This window comes from Saimiri boliviensis, chromosome 5 (assembly GCF_048565385.1).
Source record: "Saimiri boliviensis isolate mSaiBol1 chromosome 5, mSaiBol1.pri, whole genome shotgun sequence".
NCBI classification, from domain to species: Eukaryota; Metazoa; Chordata; class Mammalia; order Primates; family Cebidae; genus Saimiri; species Saimiri boliviensis.
Window position 1 is genome coordinate 140,196,188 of NC_133453.1, and position 15,253 is coordinate 140,211,440.

The window sequence follows — 15,253 nt, forward strand, 5'->3', positions numbered from 1 at the left end:
TAATAGTATTATGTTTCATTGTAGTTTTCTTAGAATCACGGTTGTACGTAAGAAGTTAATTTTAGGGCAAGTTGGATGAAAAGTGTATAGGAATTATCTGTACTATTTTGAATTTCTATGTAACTCTACAAGTAAAAACAATTTGATAACTAATTTAACTTTAAAATGATATGTATTAACATATTGTATTGTATTAACATTATTGTGCCGAATTGGCATTGGGATAATTATAAGTAAGTATTCCTGGAGAAAAGCAAAGTGTAATTTTTAAATTAACTCTTTAGAAAAACCATTTGCAGGTGTGTGAAGGTAACATGATTTCTTATTCCAAATTAAGTATTATTTTTTGAAACAGGGTCTAATTCTGTCACCCAGGCTGAGTGCACTTGTAGAGCATGATTCACTGCTGCCTTCACCACCTGGGTTCAAGCGATCCTCCCACCTCAGCTTCTGGAGCAGCTGGCACCACAGGTGTATGCCACCATGCCCAGCTAATTTTTTGATTTTTATAGAAATAGAATCTTATTATGTTACCCAGAATGGTCTTCAACTACTGGGCTCAAGGAATTCTCCCGCCTCGGCTTCCCAAAGTGCTAGGATTATAGGTGTGAGCCACCATGACCAGCCATCCAATTTATATTTTTTTAATAGTGTTTTTGTATCCTGATAAAATATTTTTTAATAGTCTTTTTGTATCCTGATTAGAGTTGTTTTCTAATTAACATATATAAGTAAAATTTTTACCACTATTTTCCTATTTATAAAATTATTAACATTAAAAATAATTTAAATTTTTTGGGGGGATGGAGTCTCACTCTGCCACCCAGGCTGGAGTGCAGTGGTGCAATCTTGGCTCACTGTAACCTCCCAGATTCAAGCAATTCTCCTGCCTCAGCCTCTCACGTAGCTGGGGCTACAGGTGCCCACTACCACATCCTGCTAATTTTTTTTTTTTTTTTAAGTAGAGATGGGGTTTCACCATGTTGGCCAGGCTGGTCTTGAACTCCTGACCTTGTTGTCCACCCACCTTGGCCTTTCCGAGTGCTGGGATTTTAGGCTTGAGCCACTGTGCCCAGCTATTTAATTTTTCAAATGAAAAATTTGTTTTAGAATGAAAGACAAAGAGCACACGGGGAATTAAAGTAGAAGGCTAATCCTGATTACAGAACAACCCATGTGGTTTTGAAGTTTTAGCCCTTCTTAGTTCTTCAACCACCATCTCTCTGCAGATGATTCTCAGACTTAAATTTCTCACTTGGACATCTGTCCTGAGCCTCAATCTAAATATCTGCAGCTCCAGTCAACTTGAAGAGAGCTCAGCATAATCTCCAATGATTTTCCCCTTCAGTCACTCTGCTATATTCTGACCTTGACTAATGTCTACAGTACTCACCTCTCTTCTTTTCCCCCTAGCCACACCCTTCCACCTGCTGAGGCTCTCCACCCAATCATCCGAGGGGTGGCTCAGGTCCCACCTTCCTCCGCTATGTCTTCCTCCAGCTCTCCTTTGCTCCCCTCAACTTGAACTATGCTTCCACAAAAGTCCGTTTGAATCTCTGTTCTTGTGTTTATCATATTTTCTATTAGCTATTTATGCAGACAACTCCTTCAACTCTACTCTAAACTCCCAGAGGATCAGGACTGGTCATGTGTGTCCTGATACCCTCAGTGTTGTTCATTTGAAACCATCTAAGCATAGATTCATGAGAAGAAAAAATAAATCTTAAAAAAAAAAAATGATCATGACCCCAAAGAAGTTATTCAATAAGTGAGAAGATCGGCTTGACTGCTTTCAAAGTGGCCAAAATAACAATAGCCAATATCTGGTAAAGAATGTATTTCTCTCTGTCTCCGCTGATTCCGTAGGCTCTGCTCATCAAGTGGCCCAGCATCCCAGCTCTTGACGATGTTGCTCTTAACAGCCAGTTCAAAGACGGCAGCCAGGCACGCTGGCTCATTCCTGTTATCCTATCATTTTGGGAAAGTGAGGTGGCAGGATTGCTTGAGCTTGGGAAAGGATTGCACACTGCTGCATGCACAATATTTTTAACATTAAAATAATTTAAAATTATTCAATTTTTAAAAACAATAATTTGTTTTAGGAAAAAAGACAAAGAGTACACAGGGAATTAAAGTAGATGGCTAATCCTGATTATGGAACAACCCATGTGATTCTGAAGTTTTTTGCAGGAGCTGGCTGCCACTGCATGCCAGCCTAGGGAGACAGAGTGAGGCCCTGTCTCAAAAAAACAAAAACAGCAACAACAACAAAACAATGGCTCAACCCTTCATGTGCACACTTCAGCCTGCCTAAAATGGTAAGGAAATGGAGAGCTAGCAACTTTAGGGTGCAACAGAGCAGTTTCACAAGAGATTTCATTCTTACCCTATATGCCATAACAGTCAAATGGGTATACCTACTAGCAAGGGCAGCTGGGGAAAAAGTCCAGGTAAATGGGTTTACACTCATTTAAAACAGACAGGAGATAATGGTAAAGCATTATTTTCATACTTTCATTTAGTTCTCTAAGTATGTTTTTCTTTCCTTTTTTTAACTTATTTATAGTAGCTGACTTAAAGTTTTTGTATAGTAATTCCAACATCTGGATTTCTTCAAGTACTATTTCTATTTACTTTTACTTTTTCCTATTTCCTTGTGTATCTAATACATTTTTATTGAAAACTGGACATACATTAATATGTCCAGTTTATATTTTATATAATTTTATATAAAATATAAATTATAAATTGTATATACATTATATACAAAATTATATAATGCAGCTACTCTGGAAAGAAGATGTATACATATATAAAATTTTATATAAAATATAAATTATAAAATGCATATATTATATGTGTGTGTATATATATATATATACACACACACACACACACACATATATATATATATATATATATATATATACAAAAAATACACAAAATTATGTAATGTGGCTACTCTGGAAAGATTTCCCCAAGGTTTGTTATTGTTGGAGTTTATTGTTGTTGCTTCTATTTAGTGACTTTTTCAAACTAGTCTGTACATTTGTAGCCTTTGTCATGTACAGCCACTGAAGTGTCTGTTTAGAAACTCTGTGCTTAGCTAATGCTTAGACAGGTTTTATTTTTTCTATTCTGTTCTGTTCTTTTCTTTCTTTTTTTTTTTTTTTTTTTTTCTTCTTGAGACAAGGTACAGATACAGTTCACCTTAACCTTAACTTCCTGGGCTCAGGTGATACTCCTGCCTAGCCTCCCAAGTAGGTGGGACCATAGGGGCATACCACCACACCCAGCTAATTTTTTAATTTTTATTTATTTTTTTTGGTAGACACAAGATCTCACCATGTTGTTCAAGCTCGTCTCATACCCCTAAGCTCAAATGATCCTCCTGCCTCAGACTCCCAAAGGGTGGAATTGTAGTTATGAGCCACCACACCCAGCCCAGAGATTTTCTTAAATGACTCAAAACAATGAATCCCCTAGGTTTTGGCAAGAAGTTCTGGAAGAGGGAAGGGCATCTACAACCCTCAGTCAGGCCACTGAGAACTCTGACTCAGCCTTCTCTTCCTGCTGACATAGAAGCTTCAGGTCAGATGAGAGCTCAGAACCTCCTCAGATATTTCTGGAGCAGGTACATAGCCCTGAACTTGCACTTGGACTTCTAGATTCCCGGGAATATGTTAGAGCTCTTCAAAGCCTTCTATGGTAGTATCATTCTTTAGTTTTTCCTTTTTAAATGTTTTTTGCAGTCTGTTGGTAGCCTCACCTGTTATTATCACCTCAGGTAGCTACCACATTAAATAACTGCCACTGACTGTTTTCAACAAATAGTTTAGTAAAAGGCTACTAGTACAGAGTAAAGTCTCAGTTATATCAAAGAAAGCTATGAGATAGTGAGTTTTCTGAGATGGGACTTCTCCCTTTCAGTAGCTGCTAGGCTGCTTACTTTCAGGGATACCATACTTATGAGGCTGTTAGTTTTCAATGTTAGTACAGAACTGGAGGGAGTGCAATGGGACAAGGGCAAGTTAAAAAGTTGCTTTTAACTATTTTTCCAGTGCTCTTATTGTTTTTATGAAGTGGTTTGTCTCTTTTAATGTCTTCACTCTACCATTCCAAAAGTACTTTCTCACATCTTTATATTTTAAGCTAAATAACTTTATACCTTCAAAGTTTGTCACCATGGCATGAGTTGGGTCAAAACATAACTATAGCACTGGGCACAGTGGCTTGCACTTGCAATCCATGTACTTTGGGAAGCTAAAGCAGGAGAACTGCTTGAGAGCAGGAGTTTGAGACGAGCCTGGGTAACAAAGTGAGACCTTCATCTCTACCAAAAAAAAAAAAAAAAAAGAAAAAATTAATCCAGGTATGTTGGTGAATACCTGTAGTCACAGCTACTTGGGAAGCTAAGGCAGGAGGATCACCTGAACCTAGGAGTTTGAGGTTACAATGAGCAATGTGATCACACCATGGCACTCCAAACTGGGCAACAGAGTGAGACCTTTATTTGAGACAGAGTTTTACTCTGTCATCCAGGTTGGAGCAAATTGGTGGTATCACAGCTCACTGCAGCCTTGACCTCTACAGGCTCAGGGGATCCTCCAATCTCAGCATCCCAAGTAGCTGGGAGTAGAGATGTGTGCACCACCATGCCCAGCTAATTTTTGTTTCTCCAGGCTTCCCAGGATGTTCTCAAACTCCTGAGCTCAAGCAATCCTCCCACTACAGCCTCCCAAAGAGCTGGGATTACCAGCGTGAGCCACCGCTCTGGATACCTGCGTTGCTCTTATCTCAACTCAAGTATCACCTCCCCAGAGAGGCCTTCCCTGACCACTCATCCAAAATAAACTCTCACTTAGCTGCTCTCTTTCCTATTACTAAGATGGCCAGTCATTTCAATATGCCTGGGACTGAGGGCTTATCTAGGACAGAAGATTTTCTGTGCTAAAACCAGGACAGACCTGGGCAAACTAGGAAAAGCTGGTCAACCTACCAACATCCTGCTGTTGTGTTTGTTTGGGTTTTGTTTTTGGCATACTTTTTGCCTTATCTGATATAATTCAGTTTAATTATTTTGTTGTTTCCTCATTTCCTTCAAGCTAAAATGTGGATCCCTTGAGGTCCAGACTGGATTGTGTCTATATGGTTTACAGTTGTGTTCAGATGCCCACAACACTACATGGCACATAGTAGGCACTACACACTCTTAATATTCACGGAAAAAATGGAATGAATTGCTCATTCATCAATTGATTCATTTTCCAAAATGCTCACCTTTCTATTCTCCAAGTTTAATAGCCTAAACACATAGGTGATGCCAACTTTTATATGACAACACAATTAATAAAAAGGTGTTTTGCACAGCCATGATGACTGGGTTATAAGCATTTGAACCTCTGTGGTAGGGAGAACTTTTGACAGCTGTGTTCTTTTTCTTCTGATCCCAAACAATATAATTAAAAAGGATTCACTGAAATGTAGACGTTTCACCCATTTACCCTGGAATGTTGGCTCTACCAAATATAACCCAGTCTGTAAATACAAGATTAGTGTCTGTGAGGAGAAAGCTCTCCTTCTACAAAACGGCATTCAAAGGGAAATCTCCACCTTTTCTTTCTTCTTCTTATAGAAGCAGGAGCATTACTTGTAAGACCCATAATTACTTTAAATATTCCACAAGGATATAGAGCTACAAATGTTAAAACACCATCTAAGACCGCATCTTTGGACTCTACAATGAGCCAGATAAAGATGGTGCCCTTTTCTCCACCACCAGTTTACTACATAAATGAAAAGACATAAAGTAGTTTTAGATTTAATTAAAGTAATTGACTGGATTGCATTTTGCAGTCCTGATTGTCATTAACATTCTCGACCTCTCTGTCACAAAGCTGTGCTGGAGAATTTTTCCGATGGATATTTATTATGAATATTATCATCAATAAGCACCATCAACATATTAAAATTAATTTTAACTTCTTTATGGAAGACTGAAAGCACAACGAGCTGTTGAAAACCATCCGCTGTAAATCATTTTTTATCGATTCAACATGGCTAAACCTCAAGTACAACTAACAGGGAATTTTATGTGTGTGTAGGCAAGTTTCTATATATATAAAATATTTAATGTTATTTCATCTCTGACTCTGGTTACATTAATCATGTAACCATATTTTCCAGAGCCTAAGGATTCACTTGCTATTTTAAGCACTTACTGTGCTGTCCTCGAGCTGGCTGGCTTGTTTCATGCCCACGTGGATATGCAGCGACACATGGACATTTGGTCTTATTTTGACTGCTCACAAAGGGCTTAATAAAAGACAGGCTTTGGTGCATCAAAAGAACATAGTCCACAGGTGTTCCAAGCTGGGCTAACTTGTATGTAGAACAAACAATTAAGCTTTGGAATTCGAGACTCTAAATTGTATCAGTTGAGCACCTGTTCTGAAGAGAGGAAAACACCTTTCATTACATTACCCGAGGGCATGACAGGCTCTGGGCTGTGTAGAGTTACAGCAGATCCTTTTCTGGCATGCTAACTGAGGTGCTGCCACTCCTTCTGTGAATGCTGCCAAGGACTTCAAGTTGAACATTTTTAGGGACTACCTCCGTCTCCGTCTCCATCTCGATTTCCATCCTTATGCCTCTCCGTATCTCTTTCCACATTTACCACTTTACTGAGCATCTTCTACAAGCCAGACAATGTGCTAAAGATGTTAAACACAGTACATGTAATCCCTCCCAATCATCCTGCAAGGCTTCGTACCCAAGGTCATGTCAGTTTTGGGAAATTGGGATTCAGAGCCAGATGGGTTGGACACCAGAACCTGAAATCTTGATCATCGTGCTATCTGGTGGGCAGCCTCCAGGTTTTCACAGGCTCGGGGGTGTCTTCCGGCCTCTTTTCTGGCTCCTCCTTCAGGTCTTAGATCTTCAGCCTTCCTACATGTCTATTTTTCGACCTCTTCTCTCTGACTCTAAGGAGCTCCCTGATAATGCTATGCACTCCCATTATGGCCCCAGTCACCATCCATGAGCCACCAGCTTTAAAACCTCTCCAGGAAAATTTTACTTCAACTGACTGCTTCCATCTGCATTGGAAAGGCTCTCTCTTGGGCTACCCCAGTGTCGTCCTTCCAGAACCGAGCTAAGTGAGCATCGTTCTCAGCAAGCCTACTCCTCCTCCAGCGTAGCCAGCCTGGAAACAATAGCACCACCAGTCATCTGGGCTCCTCCCTCTTCCTCTGTATCTACTTCATTCTCCTCAACCCATTCTCCACCTGGCACTGCCAGAGTGATCTTCCAAAAACACAAATGTAGTGCCTCTCCTTCAAACTCACCAATGCCTTCTCAATTCCTTTGCAGATAAAATACTTGTTGGCTGGGCCAGAAAATCTGGCATGTTTTTTAGCTAGCTTCAACCCACTCTTTTTCTTTATCTTGGCTTCCTTTTTTCGCCTATCAGGCAACATGATCCTTTTCCTTTTGAGAGTTTCCTTAGCCTAAGTACTTTCCAGATTCTCCTTTATACCTGAACTCAAATGTCATCGTAACAGAAAGGACTTCCCTGAACCTCCCAACTCTCTGTCTTCCATGTCCTGCTTTAATTTTTTCATAGCACTTACCATCACTTGGCATATAATACATTAGTTCATTCCCTTGTTTGATTTCTGTCTTCTCCTGTCAGAATTTGGCTCCATTACAATAGGGATGTCTGTATTTTGTATACTGTTGTATAACAACTATTGTATATATGCCTATAACTGTGCCCAGTAAATAGTAGGCATTCAATAAACATTTAGTGAATAGACAGAAGTTCTTTTTAATTCATATATATTTATCATGCAAAATATAAAAAGATATTGACATTTTATTTTGCTGAACTATCTTGTTACAAACGATCACATGGACCCAAGTGAAACTTAACCTAAAGCAACTAAAGAGCTGAATCTGTCCAGCCACTGACTTACAACTGCATGTCCTCTGATGTCCAGGCCAGGTATACCAGATAGACAAGCCAGCCACAGGCAGGGACCAAGTACATCTTCACGCAAGATACAGCACTTGGTCGGACGTGGTAGCTCATGCCTGTAATCCCAGTGCTTTGGGAGGCTGAGGCAGGCAGATCACTTGAGTCCAGGAGTTCAAGACCAGCTTGGTCAACTTAATAAAACCCTATCTCTACTAAAAAAATAAAAATAAAATTTAAAAATTCACTGGCCATGGTGGTGTATGCCTGTAATCACAGCTACTCAGGAGGCTGAGGAGAATCGCTTGAACCCAGGAGGCAGAGGTTGCAGTGAGCCAGGATTGCACCACTGCACTCCAGAGTAAGACTCTGTCGTCAGGAAAAAAAAAAAAAAAAAGACACAGTACTTACACTGAATCAGAAGTCAGAATGCCTTGGACTATGTGTTTGCATATGAGAGTCACTATTCCAATCTGGATGGAACAGAAAATTTGGGGAGTGTGGAAGTCACAGCAACAGACTCTCTGTCTCTGGGAGGAAGACGATTCTTTGCTAGACAATGGATACATCTAACATAACTCTCTCTGCCTTCGCAAGGAGAGAGGCAGCCTCCTTGTATGCCAAAATATCCAGAATATTGAGGAATTTTGATTGTCCAGAATACTGGGCATGTACAGTCACTACAACAAAAAAGGGACCTTCTTATTTTTAGCAGTCTTAGTAATTGATGTGATAGTAATTACAATAATGACAGCAGCTGACATGTATGGATTGCTTACAATATATCAGACACGACACAGTCTCATTTACTCTTCACAACTCCTCCAAGAGGTGGGGAGTTCATTGTCCTTATTTTATAGATAAGAAAGCTAAGGCTTAGTGAAATTGCATAATTTGCCCAAAGTCATGCAGCTGGTTAACCAAAATGTGACTGAAATAACTATCTTGATCCAAAGCTTGTGTTGCTTCATGATTCTGCCTTCCAACCTGAAAATTAGAACCATCAATCCCTTCAAGAAATTTCAGGCTGGTTGTGGTGGCTCACGCCTGTAATGCCTGTAATGCCAGCACTTTGGGAGGCCGAGGTGGGTGGATCACAAGGTCAGGAGTTCAAGATCAGCCTAGCTATCATGGTGAAACCTCGTGTTTACTAAAAATACAAAAATTACCCCGCATGGTGGCTGAGGCAGGAGAATGGCTTGAAACTGGGAGGCAGAGGTTGCAGTGAACCAAGATGGTGCCACTGTACTCCAGCCTGGGTGACACAGCGAGACTCTGTCTTAAAAAAAAGAAAAAAAAAGTGCCTCAAAAGTTAGATGAAAAGCATTGTCAGTCCGAGTTAGGCTCATCAGAGTGGGTTTCATAAAGAAGGTGACATCTGAGTTAGATGAGCTTAGAAAGATAGAGAGGATAATGACGATTTTTCCCAAAGGCAGAAACAGCATAAACAGAGCCATAGCAAAAGTAGTTCAAAAGGTGCATTTGGGTTTAAATAAACTAACCTGGCAAAAGTAAGAGGTTAAGCCGGAGCAGTGTTTCCCAAGCTGTTCAACAAAGTAACCATGGTTAGGTGGAGAAAAGGGTTTAACATTAATTATGCTTGGGAAGTGTTGCGTTAATCACATTTCTGCAGGACTTCTTGGAGCCTTTAGTGAAGCTAAGTACATTATATGCCTCCTGAAGAGTGAGGATATTACACATTGTGTTTGTTTTCCTGATGTATTTGACTAATAGACTCCCCCGCCTTCTTTGTGGTATGAATGTATTTATTTATTTATTTAGATAGAGTCTTGCTCTGTTGCCCAGGCTGGAGTGCAGTGGTACGATCTCAGCTCACTATAACCTCTGTGTCCCAGGTTCAAGCAATTCTTGTGCCTCAGCCTCCTGAGTAGCTGGGACTACAGACATGTATCACCATGCCACCTAATTTTTTGCAATTCTTTTTTTTTAGCAGAGACAGGTTTTCCCACATTGACCAGGCTGGTCTCAAACTCCTAACCTCATGTGATCCACCTGCCTCGGCCTCCCAAAGTTCTGGGATTACAGGAGTGAGCTATCAAACCCAGCCAGTTTTTTGTTTTATTCTTTTTAATCGAGAACCTGTGAACATCTCATTAAACTGACAACCTGTTAGATGAGTTTAAGAAGCGATGTTTTGCAAATTTTATAGCCAATAACACATAGAAGACCAACAGGAACCATTCCACGGATGACCTGGGTTGCTCTGCTAAGGAGCTCTAGCTCTGTGGCTCTAAGACCCTGATGGAGGTTCTGGATAGGGCCATGCCATGAGCAACTGTTTGAGAAAATTTGGCAGGCATCAGATCCAGGCCAACTAATCACATCTACTGTGTGATCCAGTGGTAAGGTGGTGAGGGCCCAAACTTAACTGAAAAAAAAATATGGTCTCTTTATCCTTTTCCATTTCTACAGTTCGTCAACACAATAGTTTTCATGCCCTAGTCAATTTTCTGAGGTCATTAGAAAACTGAGTCTACATACATGGTCAGCAGTAAGAAACTGGGCATCTAAAAAAATCCCATGAAGATGCCGAAGAAAAAGAAAACCCAAAGCCTGGAAGCTAATCTGATTGATCATATCATTTCCCTACTTAAAAGTCTTCAGTGAGGGAGGCCAAGACAGGCAGATCACTTGAAGTCAGGAGTTCAAGATCAGCCTGGTCAACATCGTAAACCCCATCTCTACTTAAAATATACAAAAATTAGCCAGGCATTGTGGTGTGCACCTATAGTCCCAGCTACTCAGGAGGCTGAGGCAGGAGAATCACTTGAACCCAGGAAGTGGAGGTTGCAGTGAGCTGAGATTGTGCCACTGCACTCCAGCCTGAGTGACAGATTGAAACTCCATCTAAAAATAAATTTTAAAAAATTTATTTTAAAAGTATTAAATGGGTCCTCCTTTCCTTTAATATTAAAAATAAAATATTTCCCCTGGCCTACAAGGGTCTGTAGGACCTGGCCATTGTCCACCTCTTCTCTGCACCTCACACTGTGTTCACATTTCCATGGTACAGCAAGTCCCTGGGCACTTCATTGACTGTAAGCTCCTTGAGGTCAAGGCCTGCCTGCTTTTGTTTATATCAGAACTAGCACATAGTAGGAACTCAATAAATATTTTAAAGTGAATGGATGGATAGACAGCTTACCTGCAGGAACAGATGTGATTGTAGAATGCTTTCTAGCAGATTCCACCGAAGTCCAGTCCACTCCCCAATATCAAGATTAACAAGTTTTAAAATAAAACTTAGCAACTCTCCGTGTAGCTCTTTCTGTTTGACTTTATATTTCACATGACCTCCCCTGTTTCTGTGAATCAGAGCTTCCAGCTGGCTGGGATTCTATTTGTCATTTCTCAGCAGGCAAAAACCCAAAGGCCACAGTCTCTGGTTGCTTTATTCTTTATCCTCTTCACAGATCACCCCAAGGGAGACAGCATCTACTATCTTCCTCATGGAAACCTTCAGCATCTTGATTTACCTTCCTGACTGCAAATACCTGTTGAAGTATGAAACATAATTAGTCCATTTCTACCTGGAATTCTTAACTTAGCCAAATATTAGATTGAATTCAATTGAAGTCATATAAAATACCAATTCCTATTCAATTCTAGGTGAATTGAGACCTTCGTATTGAGTTGCTTATGCAGGTAAAACTGGCTTTGGATATTTCAAAAAAAACACTCGAGATATTCAAAGCCTTCCATATCTTACCTAAACCACCATTTTCTTCTTATTTCCCACAATATCCATCAATAAATCTATAGTTCAGCCACTGTGATTTCTTTTTGTTTTTCATAAAACAGAGTCTTGGCCGAGCATGGTGGCTCACTCCTGTAATCCCGACACTTTGGGAGGCCAAGTCAAGTGGATCACCTGAGGTCGGGAGTTTGAGACCAGCCTGAACAACATGGAGAAATTCTGTCTCTAGTAAAAATACAAAATTAGCCGAGTGTGACACTGCATGCCTGGAATCCCAGTTACTTGGGAGGCTGAGGCAGGAGAATCACTTGAACTCTGGAGGTGGAGGTTGCCATGGGCCAAGATGATGCCATTGCACTCCAGCCTGGGCAACAAGAGCAAAACTAAAACAAAAACCAAAATAACAACAAAAAACAAAAAACAAACAAACAAACAAACAAACAAACAAAAAACAGAGCCTTGCTCTGTTGCCCAGGCTTGAGTACAGTGGCATGATCTCTGCTCACCGCAACCTCTGCCTCCTGGGTTCAATTCTCATGGCTCAGCCTCCCAAGTAGCTGGGGTTTACAGGTGTACGTCACCATGCCTAACTAATTTTTGTATTTTCATTTTGTATTTTAGTAGCAACACGGTTTTGCCATGTTGGCCAGGCTGGTCTCGAATTCGTGGCCTCAAGTGATTTACCCACCTCAGCCATCCAAAGTGCTGAGATTACAGGCCTAGCCTCAGCCACTATTATTTCTAATGAATTTCCATATTTACAACTAAAGATTATTTTATTTTTACCACTGTTTTCCATTTTCCAAACTCTCTTACCAACTTATGGGGCTGCTTATGAACTTCTCTTTTTCCTTAGGCCAGGCAATTCAATGTTTCAAACTGAGCAAGGCTTTCAGACACTGATTTTTTTCTTAAGATGGGAGTTGGGGGCATTTTATTCCTTTTTTTTTTTTTTTTAGAGAGAGAAGGTCTTACTCAGTTGCCCAGGCTGGAGTGCAGTGGCTTGATCTCAGCTTACTGCAATCTCCACCTTCCAGGTTCAAGTGATCCTCTCACCTCAGGCTCTTGAGTAGCTAAACCTCATAAATATAATGGCACAGGTTGCCATTATATTTAATATATATAATTATATATACAAATTACACACACACACAAATATATATATATATATTTGAGATGGGGTTTCACTATGTTGTCCTGGCTGGACTAAACCTCTGGGGCTCAAGCAATCCACCCACCTCAGCCTTACAAAGCTCTGGAATTACAGGCCTGAGCCACTGCACCTGGCCTTACTCTCACTCTTTCTAAAATATATTTGTGAGGAAGACAAATGGACCCTTTGAGTCTGCTTGAGAAATCAGTTGATCCCTTGTTATGCCAGATGAGCCCAGGGACATAGTTTTGAAGCCTGGATCTGAGCCTGGTGCTGGGCCTGGAAACACTTCCCTGCTTTCCTTGAGAAGGCAATCTCCCTGATGGCTGAGCCCCAGGCACATCCAGGAGGCTTCATAGCACACCCCCAACAGCTAGAAGAGGTTGCCCTGCAACTTTAGGTTAGCACTAAGGCCAGAAGTGGGAGGAGGTTGTCGCCAAACACCTCCAGCCATCTGAGCAGCTCTTCAGCTTGGTTTGTGGTGCTTTGTCCTGGGGACTGTCTAAAATGAAGGACCTGTTTGGCTGCCCTCTGCTTTCCCTCGAACTCTCTGAAACACCCGGAATGTTCCTGAGACGCCTGAAGGTAAATTAAAAGTTCCACTCATTTATGTATGCCGCCCATCAGCACTCAGTCAACATCAGCACATACCTCTGGACATTGCCCAGATAAGTTGTATTTGATCTAGTGACCTAAAGGTGAATTGTAGGTTATACTTAATTACACTCAGGAGCCAAGTGCAAGTCAGAAACAAACCTTTCTATTTCACTCCAAAACACCGTGAAACCCCTTAAGGGAGTCCACTGATTATACCAAAGAGGTTTGTATGAACCAACTAGGGTAAATAATTAGACTGTATTTTTAATTAATATTGCAGTGCCTTCTAGCACAATGATATTTAAGATGATGATGGTATTGGAAATAAGTAGAGAAACAGTCTTGCCCTTGATGAAACCAGGAAGAATGAAGAAAGTTTTGTCAGACAGAAAAAAACACCCTGCAATTCTAGCAATCTTGTGTCAAAAGTTTCTAGTATGTTTAAAGAAAGTTTTCAATTTAGTAAATGCTCTGTTTGCTATGGTGAATGTTGGTCTCTATTATCAAAAAATAAATACAGAGAAAAGGAAAGGCAAGTAGTATGCATTCCTAGTTGGCATCACTGCAAAACTTTTTTAAGTCATGTGAACTTTACGGGAATAATAACAATTAACAGATTTCATAATGGGCACCATTTCAATTTTTGTTTCATTAAGCTTTGTAAAAATATAGGCTTTTGAAAAAAGCCAGTTCAATTAAAGCATGAACTTTTCATTATTTTTTAACACATTTTACCTATTTTTAATTGATAGAAGTGTTACATATTTTGCCAACCTAAGAGTTTTTCACACTTCTTTAATTCAAACCAGCTTGATTTTTGCAATTCAAATAGACACATTATTATTTTGTATTACCTGGAAACCAAATAAAGTAACAGTAAAACTTATTAAGTAGATCACAATGCAAACATTATTTCCTAAAGAAATTTATTTTATACATTCAGTATGAAGTAGATTTTTTTTTTGTTTAACCCTAGCTAAACCTCATAACTCCTTAATGAGAAAGATACTAATAGTCCACAAATAATATTTTACAAATGAAAAAACCCAAGCACTAAAAAGTTATGTATCTTGCCCTAGGTCACATAACAAGTGAAAGGTCAGAATCTGTTAGGATTCTGACCACTTGTAATGTCTTCTTTAGGCTTAAGATAACAAACAAATTAAGCAAGGAATATGTCTTTTTATTCCCCCCCCCCTTTTTTTTTTTTGCTTGTTTTTTCTTTACATATTATTGCTATACTAGGCACATGTTAGTATCTCAATGAATAATTCATATTCAGCTTTCTATTAAGCACAGCTCTCTGTAACCTGCATTGGTATACATTTATGGTCAAACAATACTATGTTAATTATGATGACCTTAAGATATTGCAAGATAATAAAGTCACTTGAAGCATCACAGAAAGATAAAAATACATTTATTTGTGCCCTGAACTGCAGATTAGTGATAAGGACCAGAGGCAGGGAAACTCTGGGGAGAAGAGGGCAGGTCCCCATCAAGGGTCCCACCCTCAAGCCAAAAAGCCTAATATTGCACCCCAAAGTGGGAGTACATAGCCCTGTTGTCCCACTTGAATGTTGCCTTTTCCAAAACTACCCATGGCTTTTATGGGCACCATCTGGCTCTGCCAGCAGAGAGAGGAGAAGCAGCTGGATGCCGGCATCTATGGTTGGACACTGGAGAGAAGCAGCTTGACTTCAGACGGACAAATTGACAGTATAGCCTTGGAAGGAGTCCAGCTGGGGATGACTGGACTCCAGGGGAAGTTCACCCTCCCACTCTTTCCCCTTTTCAGCTCCCTTTCCTG